The 12,119-nt window shown below is 38.4% G+C and overlaps 1 protein-coding gene across 5 annotated transcripts in view; it reads left to right on the forward strand.

The window, feature by feature from the left end:
* The window catches only part of TENM4 (teneurin transmembrane protein 4), a 587,496-nt gene that overhangs the window by 381,335 nt on the left and 194,042 nt on the right, over window positions 1-12,119 (forward strand). The window lies entirely within an intron of this gene.

Consider the following 12,119-nt stretch of genomic DNA (forward strand, 5'->3'; position numbering starts at 1 on the left):
TTGATATTTGCGTTATAAATGTCTTATAACGGTCCATTCCTAAAATCCTATTTTAAACTGTCAGTGGTACAAACTCTAATTGTCGTACACTTACAGATATGACCACAGGTAAAAGTGCCTATTTCACACGGCACAAGTGAGTCTTTGATTTTACGCTGACTTCCTGTACACTAATGATCTATAAAAGGTTGCGGTTAGAATTACAAATCCCTGCCTGGATCGAAAGATTTTTGCTTTCATTTCACTTGAGTATAATTAGCACTACCACAAAGGCTTGCTTTTACTGTGTCCCTTTTATGTGCGTCTCTTTAATGACTGATACTTTCCCACTTCTGGCTTGCATCATACTTTGGTCACTTCCATACCTCCTGTAAGAGGAGCAGGAATGATTAATTAACCAGCATTAAATCAGCAGCAGTTTGATGGAATATGCAGTCAATTTTCATCATTTGCTGTGTACGTTTGGACTCACCTTTCTCATTTGTCTGGTATTCCCTTTATGCCCCGATCACAGTTCCTTTGGACATTATCACTGTGTGTCAGAGGAGTCTCTTTATAACTCAGGATAGTGGTGGCTGTTAATTCTGACTGAGGAGGTATAAGCCATTTGATAGATTAAGAAGACTTTGGTTTGCCGCTCAGTATTCTCCTGCTCAAAACCCTTTTCAGAGTCCTGAAAAGATCAGGTTCCTTTTCAAAATCACTGTTAATGTGGTTAAAAGGTAGGTCCATTAAATGCTCTCCCATCTTTTTTTTTCTCTTTTTCCTCCATTCAGATGAATTCTGTGGCATCTGCCAGGCTCCACGGATGGCTGGCAGGATGCCAGAAGTGTTGATCAGGTTGAACTGCTGTAATTATGGGTCATAATTACTAATTTCTAAAGGAACTATCAATTATTAAAAATCAAATTCGATGGTTCAGCTCAGCACAAACATATTTAACAAAGATTGTCTCTACTAGACCCAGTGTTCTAATCAACAAGCAAAAAGGCAGATATTTAATTAGATTTTGATGAAAAATTGTGTTTAATTTCAAGTATAATCAATTATTAATTACTGTAATGAGTGACTCTGGTGGGGTTTACTAATTAACTCATTTAAAAATTATGAATAACCTTTTCATTTGTAATTATTTTCTACATCCTGTCAAGTTGCAGATGAGAATTGTATCACCTAACCCAAAAGAAAAAAATGAATCAGAAAGTCAAAATGTTTGTCCTTTTACCAAGTTATGCTGAGACATTTTGTATATCAGATTAGATGGAATAATAAAAACTGTTAAGTTCTTAACAGGAACTTATTCATTCTTTTAAATAATCTGGTTTGTTTGCTAAGCAAGTGGTTATTTATCCTCCAGTTTTTGATTTTTTCTATATATGCTCATTTGCAGCTTTTTTTTTTACAGATACCAGCTGAATTATACTTTGCTCCTTTTGATGCCATTGGGAGTGTTTGAGTAGTAAGGTACAACACATCATGAGTAAGAAGGTCTAGCCTATGTGACACCTTGTGAATGCTGGGTGCTTGGCTACTTGCGACCTGCTCATTAATTAAAATAACCATAGAAATTATGTTTATGATGACCACCGACATCATCCAAAGCAAACTGAGGCCACTGGAAACACTCGCATTTAAGTGAATGGACTTTGGATCAGGTCCCATGGCAGTGGTTTGGCATTTATCCCTTTTTTTGTATGCTGATCAGTTAATAAAACTAATTTCTGTGGCTTTAGAATGCTCTTCACAGCAGCAGACACACCACAGTCCTCCATTTAAACTACGCTTAGCAGGGTTAGGTTTTAGGTTAGCGGGGTTAGGTTTCCCTTACCCTACAAGGGTGGCAAACCAGAGACATCAGGAAATCCACGCGGGACTCTGCTATTGCCAGAGAGATGTGCATTTGATTTGAATTAAAGTTAGGGCTGGAAAACACATTACAAAGCCGAAACAGTCCTTCGTTTGATTGGAGTCAGAGCTCTCTGTACTTCTCACCTCTGCATTTGTTTGAACTCCTTACAGTCACAGCTTCACTTAAAGAATAGTGTTGCTTGCTACAGGCAAAATGCTTTGACAGTAAAGCTTTGCTAGGACTATGATGTGTTTATAAAGTGTCTTTCTTTTTATTGTCTAAAGATCACCCTGAAAGCTAACTTTAGCTCAGCTTCTCCATGATTCTTTGATACTGTGTAGTAAACGTAATTTAAAGCAGCTCTCCAAAGCTCTTAGCTCTCCAGCTAGTTAGCTATGGATGTATTACATACCAATTACCATGGTATTTACATGCCACTTGAGATCAATAGTAAAAGTTGCTAATGCTTCATTCTTTGACTTTGTCTATAATTATTAATCATACCTTGATATTAAGGTTTTTATTCAACTTAAAATGTAAAGCATTTTTTTACCCTGCAAACAAGTTGCTTTCATTTTCCGCTTTAATATTTCTTTTCTGATCCAAGATTTTGCTACTGTTGTCATTTGTTTTGATTTACAGAGCTTTTTCAATTTTTTTTTATTTCCATCTTATCTCAGATAAAATGCAGAAGCAGTAGCTAAACAAACTGTTCTAGCAAAGCCTTCACATTTTGAAGTCAATCTGTCACCTGAAGAAATGCTTCCAGGTCTCTTCTTGGTTCTTTCACATACTTACTAAATTACTGCGCATGGTTCAGTTAATAACTTTGTGTCTCAGTTATATCTTCACTTTACACTTAATGTGCAACACAGTGAGCTCTAATTTGAAAGGTACTGTGGTATCATCAGTAATATTTTATATGTCCAAATAGATTTTTGTGGAATTTAACAATTCAGGACACTGGTCTTATGTTTTGTGGTAGTGCTTCAATATGTGGCTTTTTTCTGCCAAAACGGGCTCTCACTGTGTAGTTAGTGTCACTCCCTCACTCGTAGACTTAACAGTTTAAAAGACGTCTAGTTCTTTCTCTCCAGTTTTTCATTTTGAAGTGGATTACCGTACCATCTGATCACTGATATAGTTTTAAAAAACCACTTTAACCCCTAATTTGCAGGGTTATTTGAAACATATGGGCCTTATTCTTCTCTTTCACATGCTCCTCTTAAACGAGAGCAATTTCATTTACATTAGAGCTGGTTCAAATGCAGTGTCAATGACACTGGTCCTGGTGTCTCCAACAGAAGCTGGAAAAGGCCTAGAAGAGTCTGCACATATTTGTGTACATTCCTGATTCTGCAGACTGGACTGACTAAAGACAGAACATACATCAAGACAGATGCTGATCCTTCAGTCCAGTTTTAAATCATCTTACTGTTTTTCTGTTGTTGTTGAGTGCCAAATTTTGCCCATATAAATTGTCTGTGGAAAGACAAGGCATAAAAAGAGTTTCAACCACATGAAGAGATGCCATCAAAATTGAAGCTTTCAGCTGATCTGTCAAAAAGTGCCTGATCTCAGACAAGTTGCAGGAATCCTTTGCAGAGTTTGTTCCATAGTAAAGATGGTGGGAAGCCTGCAGGGCTTTGTGTTAGCCTGGATCACACCGCTCTTGTTAAGGAGCAAGTGAGGGCAGCTGTGGTAAAGTTTACAAGAGGCTGGCTGAGCTCAGGAAAGCTGCCTGCAGGGATCTGGCAAAAGAAACTTTCCCTGGTCAGGTCTACAATGAATTAATGAATCATTCAAATGTTTCAGCCCCAGTCACTTTGCTGACCTTCCCCTTCTTCCTCTCCTCGTGCACACACACAGAGTGCTGTATAAAATGCAGGTAGATCCCCAAAGTGCAGTTCAGCATAGCTACAAGAAGGAATGTCATAGCACTGTACCTGCACACAAAGCATCAGGGATGGGAAAGAAGCAAAATTAAAACTAAAAAGGGCTATTAATTTTCAGTCTTATATTTTCCCCATGTTCTGTAGTCTTTTGTTTCAGCTTTAGGTCCATGGTTGTATTAATTTGTAACTTAGATTTTATTTGCCATGGTCTGCAAAGTCGGGAAGAGCTTTTTGTATTATTAGAGGACTGTGAGCATCTCTCTTTGGTTTGGATTTTGCATTATAGCTGTGGATAGCAGCCACCGTTAGCTTTATAGTTCAGAGAAAAGGAGGTAGAAGTGATATAACCGCAGCTGTAAAATGAAGGTGTTAAAGATACAAGATCCCACTTTAAAGCTAATCTTCTGAAGATTAATTCATTCAGGAGAGTGTTAAAAAACTCACCGTAGAAACCCCATTGAAGATCCTTCGCAGTTTCAACCTGAATGAGATCTGTAGCCTGACATTAAAAATGTTAGGATAGGGGAAATACATGAGGATGTTTAAGCTATTGAAAGAAAGACACTGCCAGAAAATATTACTGGAAAAGGAGAGTAGAAAATAATATAAGAGCACCAGTTTTGCTAGAGTTGTCCAGCGTGCCAAGAGGGAGATGTATAAAAGCGAAAAGTGTTAAAATTTAGGTATTCTGTGTGATGGCAACACATCCTGAAGCCCAGTGGCAAAATTTCCGCTTTGCAAAGCAGTTAACATTTCTTCAAAATCTGCACAGAACAGGGCCTGTTCAAGTACTACACATTTTAGGAACTGATTCAGTGTTTTTGGAAGTGGGAAGAAGTAAGAACATTCCCAATAATTTTATTTTTTTTTCTTAATTTTCAAAGTTAAAAGCCTTAAAAAATGTTAGATCATCTAGTCTGACCTCTTAGGACATTGCAGGCCAGTAAACTCCAGCTAGCTACCCCACTATTTTACAGATGTAAATCACATGCCTACTCCAACTCACTGTTTGCCAGCTTATATATCTAAAGGATCTCAGTAGCACTTTTTGGCTATAAAAATGACATTGGAATTTTGTCATATAGAGTCTTCTGTTACTTACTCCTTACGTCATCATCAGTCCCTGCTTTCCAGAGGCCAATGTCCCATTTGGTAGGCACAACTTGCGCTCCATCTTCTGAAGGTATAGGCTGCCCTTTGATAATAGTACAGCCCATTTTGTTCGAATCATTCTAATTTAGTAGCTGTCCAGCTCTTCTATTCTGCCCTGTCCTTACTGTTGTATTGTCACTTGATTAGTCTTTGAGTCATCTTCATGTTTAGTCATCCGTGATGTTATATTTACTCATATAACATCGATGTGAATGTTAAATAATTTCAGGCCTACTATCAGTTGTGGAATTCCACCAGAAATTTTATCATTTGATGGTTATCCCCTAGTGATGACAATTTTAAGGCCTGTCAGTTCTTAAGCACGTGTTTACATTGTTCTTTGCCACGGGAAAGTGCTTGTTTCATTAATTCAAAAGTCACACAAAATTGTATCAAATGCCTTACTAAACTATAACCTTGTCAAAAAGTGAGGAACTGTTTGTTTCTTAAGATCTATGTTTCAGAGAAGTAATATGATTGGCCTGAGTTACCATATATTTACTTCCTTTATTCTTTGTCAGTTGAATTCTGTTATGTTTTCCATTATTTTGTCTGTAATAAATGTCAGGCTACCCAATCTAAGGGACTCGCATTCTCTTCTTTTCCCTTCTTAAATATCTGTAGAGCATTAACCCTGTTCTAATCTCTTGGTAGCTGGTTTAGTATTAATGAGTAAGTCAGATTCCTCTTTTGCTATCTTGTCTCATTCACTGGGTACAAGCTAAATGAGCCTGCTGGTTTAAAAATGTTTGTCCTTGAATAGATGTAGTTTAATATAATTCTTGGTTATTAATGGACTGGAAAAAAGCTTATTTCCTATGAAATAATTGCATTATCCTAGTTATTTTGAAAAGCCAGAACAAAAATACTTACTGAACACTTTAGCCTTTACTATAACATTGTTAACAATTTCCCCATCTCCATCAAGTGAATAGCTTACGCTGTTGCTCCGTTTACTTGGTTTCAATATATTTTTAAAATGTTCTATTGTTCTTTGTTTTTTCAAGCCATGGATATTTTTTCATGTCTTAGCTTCTTTTATCAACTTTCTGCATAGTCTTAGATCTATATAGATTACTCTCTCTTCCCCTATTGTTCTGCTTGTTGTATATGACTTTTTTTATTTCTGCTTATTGTCTTATTTTGACACTGAATGAAGAGGCCCTTTTGTCAAAGCCTGATCCTCTTTCATTATCATGGGATCATAGGAAGAATGACTTCCGTTTAGAAGTAGACCAATCCGACTGAATCTCTAACTGGTCCAAAAGCAGATTGAGATTGCATATCCAGAAGGGTCCCTCTGATCTTGGAGTTTGTTCCAGTGCATTATGTAAAAACACAGTGGTCATATAACACCAGAGTTAGCCCTTTAGATAGATGCCTGATCCATTCTTAGTTTTAAGAATGCTTAATAGATGGAAGGATGAGTTTAATTTGCAACTCAGATTTTATGGGCTTAACACTGCATGGGCTCTCAGATTTTATAAGCTTTTAGCAGTTGCTTTTAGTGAGCTTTTGTAGTTGTTGTAAGTCCCCAGAAAAGAAAATAACAGCATGCTGACACTGAAAGTGCTGGCCTTGCCTTTATGACAGTGGCACAGATGTGCTGCTATAATCTTCATTTCACGGCTTAGACTGACCTTTGCACACAGACTCTGAAAAGGAATTGATTTTACAGATCTTAATATCTCCTGAAAGGAGTTCTCCTCAAGTCCATGATTCTATTTCATACTAATTAGTGTGAAATAACATAATTTAATTGCAGTTAAATGGATAGAGAAAGAAAGAAACATTTACCTTAATGCGCTTTCTTTCATTGTTTTTAAATACCATACTTTTGTGTGGGTAACTACTCATAAAAATAAGCTCAGTTAAGGATGTCAGTGACAGTGAAAAAAATTCCTCAGTTATACTTTGGTGTTTCTTTCCCTCACATCCTTTTCTAGCATGAATTAGAAGGTGCCTTTAAAGTTTTGTGCGCACCCAAGTCATACATTTCTATGGGGTATGTGCAGCAACACATTCCCTAGGATCTTTTTTCCTGTAGTTAAAGCTGAGATATGTGGTAGATACACATCCTTACAGTGTTAAGCGAAGTGGTGGTGTTAAGTGTACTGTCTAGGTAACATACCAGAGGACTTGCAAAATAAAGAGCAAAAAGTCCAGTCTGTTCTTTCCCTTTGGACAAGATTCAAACACCACTGCTTATGCTGAAGTGTAAAAACTCCAAAAGGACCATTAATGCAGCTCACCATGTGTAAGACATCAGAATCTAGTCATCAATACACAGGCAGTTAGATACTGAGGAATCCGAGTGTTTAAATGAAAAATTAATAAACTCCCCCACCATCACCAGCCTTTCCTGCTCTCTTCTTTATTTGATTTTATCAAACCTTAAATTCCAAGCATGTCCTTATTGCAGTCAGAAGCATGCTTTCATGCAGCCTTTGCCTAGAAAGAGGGTGAGAACAGCAGATGTTAACTGTTTTCAAATATGGTAGCAGGTAACGCAGCAGTGGCATTGCACCATGCTTGCCTTACAACTGTAGCATCACTTAATTGTCTAGAGTAAAGAAGCATAATGATATTCCACAGAGTATTAATCCCAGTGATCAGTAACAGTTTGTTTATATTAGTGTGCTTTCTCCAGCCAAGGTGGGACACTGTCTACTCCAGACTGTAAAACAAATGTACCTGGGATCGCTCTGTGCACTGAGCCCACTGGCCCAGACTGGTTCCACGTCTATGCTATTAAACTCTTATTATGGATACTCACACCCAAACTATCTACTGAGAATTATCTCTGGCCCTTGCTAGCTGAACTGTGCATGGGAATTCGGAAAGTGCTAGTTGACTAGAGCCAAAATCGTGGCAGGGGCTGTTCTAGCAATTTAATGTGTAGACTATTGAGTCCTACTGCCTGGGAACTTTCCTTGGCACCGTTTAGTTCACTAGCGTGAATGCAGTCCCTGGGGAAAATGAGACAAGGCAATGCACTATATCCCTGAACAAACACTTTGATACATTTGTATTTAAAGATGAGACAAAATTAGCATGGCCTAAGTGATCTCAAGTGAGCATATCCCAATTAGACTTGTGACAGGTAGCAGCTGGATCTTCACTGCCAGTGTAGTCGTGCACTGGTGTGAAACTTTGCCACTGGGTCTGCTGGTATTTTGTATTCACTTTGCAGAGGTGCAGAGCTAACGGAGGGAAATCACGCGGCACATGTGCTCGATCATATCCCTGAAGATCCACCCAGATTTGGCTACTGTAAAACTAGCAAATCTTCGTTCCCACATGCTCAGTAGGGACCTATTTAGAGGACGATAGCAAAATTGTCTGCACTGAGTGTATTCCTTCCCTTTCCAACCTCCTCCTGCTGCCACCAACCAGGCTGCGCATATGGCATCCCTAGAAAGCAATTGAACATGCTGCATTCTGGAGTTGCCAGGGTTGAGTGGCAATTTCTGTGCAATTGTTCTGCTCAGCATTGGGCCGGTGGAAAAAAATAGCCTGTGATGAGGGAATTAAAGGCTATTATGGAGTACATATGCATACAGGGGCTGATCTAAAGTCACACAAGCAATCTTAATTCTGTTCTTTGCTGACTTTTGAGTGCTTTACTTGGCAAACTTTGAATTTCTTTAGCAAATGCTTTTTTTTTTCAGTGTAATTAAATATAAAGATGGCTGTGGGCCTTTTAAGAGAACACCATGGGTTGCACTTGCCAGCACTTGCCTTAATCTATGTGCTGGATTTAGTTCTAAGTCCGAAGGAACAAATCATCAGGTTGTGTTTAGTTTCGTTATTGAGAGAGCTTTTCACACTGATCTGAACCATTCACTTAGATTTATAGTTCCTGAAAGTACTGTGCTGAATTTTGCCCAGGGTATCTGGACATAAGAAAAATTCTGGTGTCATTAATTGTGCTGTGTCACCCACTTTATCAGCTTTCTCAGACTGTACATTCATATCCATTTGCCAAGCTTTTGTACAGAGAAAAGAGGAATTTTTCCCTCTCCAGATGAACTGTTGGATCAACCAGCTTGCTTTTCAAGTTTATTTAAGGAAAAAATAGAAAATAAATTAAAAGATTCTTAGCCTGTATTAAACATACCCATATATTTGCCATTTCTAAGCAGTTAAAACAATGATGTACTCCTCAATACCTGTGCAGGTTAAATTTTTTTCAGATCTTTTCGAAAAGTCACCAAGCAGATAGGATTCAGATTTAGGGTTCAGTTGTGAAGATGTGGAGCATTCTGGCCCTGATCTACTGAATGTCTAAATTCATGCTTCACGCCTTCATCATCCTCTTGAAATCACTAGATTTACTCAAGCTAAGTAAAGCTTAACTTAAACGTATGCTTTGGATATCAAGGGACAGGGAGATTGTAATTTTGTTCTTTTTTTTTACTACAACTAGCAGAACACAAATGGGGCTCAAGTGCTATTACAATATGCATGGTGAATAATAACACTAATGCGCTTTTCAGCTGATTTTAGGATCAAATCATAGGCAGCACTCTCAAATCATTTGCTGGTACTGATATTAAAGTTGTGTTAGCATTCAGAAAGATAAAAACACAGACTGAGAGACAAGCTCACACACTAAATTCTGGAACTGTATTTAGATCTTGACCTCCCCAGACCGGAATACTACATTTAAACTTTGAGCCCACCTCTGTTATGCTGGGATGATAGAAGACGACAGATACAGTTTGTAACTCTAAACGGCAATCTGTATGTTTTAGACTTTAAGCAACTGATTACATTAATTGGGGAAAGCAAGTTTTCTGACATAAGAATCTGGTAGAGATAATAAAGGAAGGAAGGAAGCATATGAGAGATTGCTGATATAGCTATGTAAATTATACCATTTTTAATTAGGGCCCTATAGTTTATAGGTGTATAATGAAATGGTGTATGTAAAATTATACTGTCCACAATAGACTAGCCCAGAATTTTTGCAATTGCAAAGCAAGGTGGGAGGCCCTCTGTTAGGGCTGCCTGTCCTCATTTCTCTAATTGAAGTGAGTACCCCAATGGGGAAATCATTATTTCTAATATTATATACACAAATTAAAACTCCATTTAGAGGTACAGTGGGACCATCTTATAATTGACTTTGATCGTGAAGAAATATCTCAGTAATATTTATAGTAATATGGTCTCTGCCAAAAAGGATATCTAGAAGGGAAAATATTATTTTATTGAGAAAGCCTGAGCATGTGTAACACCAAATTTACTAGAGCTGTGGGGACTGAAATAAGCTTCTTTGGTGCAGTAAGCTGCCTAATAGCAGCAAAATATTGCTGAGACCCATCTTTCAACTTCCTATTCTGCTTTCTCAATGGTGCAGGTGGTGAAGGAAATTATAGATTGCATTTAAGCAGACAGCTTCTTCGATAAGCCAGAACACCTTTACATATATATATATTTTTTCTATAGGTTGACACTTGAAAAAAATCCTCCTTAAAGAAACATAAAAATATGCTAAGCATTTAAAATTGCATTTTTCCTCCCTGCAGGAAATAACAAGTATCCAGCAAGCCACTGTAGCACTGGGGGAGCCAGTGATCATCTATTAGCAGTTTGAATGGACAGGCAATCAGTTGAAAGTCTTTGATCCCCAGGGGTAATTAGGAAGACATTGAATAGGAAGTGCTGACTCTTTGCATTGAACAAACATTGAGTTTAACTGCTTCGTTTTATAACATGTCTTTCTAGTCACTTCCTTGAAAGTCTCAAAGAAATGTGATGCTTCAGCTGGAAGCTTTTTTCTTCCCTATTAAGATCAATTGAGAACTAAATTAAAATATAAAGTATTCTCCTAAGAAGGAACTAATACTATTTGGTAGACCATCTGCTCCTATCTTGGAAATCTTTGATACTGCTCTTCATTCAGGAGGGGTCAAAGAATAACCAGTGTGTGTCAAATCAAAGCAAGTGAGTGCATTTGCAGCCAGGATTTTAAGTGATTACTGCAATGCTTTGTTTTCTTGAGAGGCAGTTCCCACTCTGCTGGTAAAATTTTAAGAGGTAGGAAGCTCTCTGTCATTTGAATTCCTTCATTGCATGAAAATCCTGATTATCTCTGAAAGACCCCAAGCATCTAGTGCTTGAGTAATTTGAACTCTGGATTTGGAGGAATGGCTCAACAGACAGGTTCCCAGGTGTTACTGGACATACTCAGTAGCACGTGGCTATTGTAGTCTGGCTGTGAAAGCACCTGCCTCTTACTTTAGGACATTTGGGATGCAAAAAGAAAAAAAAAATCCATCTATCTGTATATCTACTTATTTGTATATCCTTGACTTGCTTTACAGGGTGTCCTCAGGCCGTACCTATGCTTTTCAAACCTCCATGAGTTCAACAAACAGAGAAGGTGCCTCCTCTTACGGAGTGTCCAAGTTGTTGGAGCACTCACCCAGGGACGGGGAGATATGGATTTTACAATTCTCAGTGTGAAGGGGGTTGAACTCACAACCCAGCCCAGTAGAGTATCTTTATCCCCAGCCTATGAAGAAGGCTTGCAAATCCTTTTTCTCTCTTTGAATCACTGTGTAGTCAGGAAGAAGGCAAGATGGAGAGTTTGCAATAATGAGCATTACCCTGAATGTCCCCCCTTGTGCCTTTATTTTATTTTTTCCAAATGATTTCTTTTGACAAATAATTCAACAGGCCAGGAGGCAGAGCAAAAGAACTTCCCAGTCACAAGCTGTGAGTCTTCACTTAAATATCCCGCAATGAAGCTGCCTTTTGGGCATCTTTCTTTGAAGATCTATTCATTTCGCATCTCTAGCTGTACAGTAGTTCAGACTCAGCTGTGTTGTGGAGAGTGCTGGATGCGGGATTCTCTGTTCCCACACGGATGGAGTGCTGTCCTGATGTGCAAGTCTACGGACTTTTGGACAGATTTGGGCAGGATGGTTTCTGAGCTTAGGTTTTCAATTCTTTGAGTAAGTGCTTTAAGCTATGGAGGAGAGCATTTATGCACAGGAAATAATTTCAGACACTAGAAACTATGCACATAACAATGCAGATTTCAGTCACAAGCTAATTGCCAACGTCCATGCGAGAACTGGCCTTGCAGGGATCCATCTCTCCTTGCCTCACAGTGGCTGGCTTAGTGATTCAGGTCTGTGTGTGTACGTGGTGTGAATTCATGTTAGGGTACCTATGTGCCCCCAGATGATAATAAGGACCACTGGGCCCTT

The sequence above is a fragment of the Dromaius novaehollandiae genome, chromosome 1 (assembly GCF_036370855.1).
Source record: "Dromaius novaehollandiae isolate bDroNov1 chromosome 1, bDroNov1.hap1, whole genome shotgun sequence".
Lineage (NCBI taxonomy): Eukaryota > Metazoa > Chordata > Aves > Casuariiformes > Dromaiidae > Dromaius > Dromaius novaehollandiae.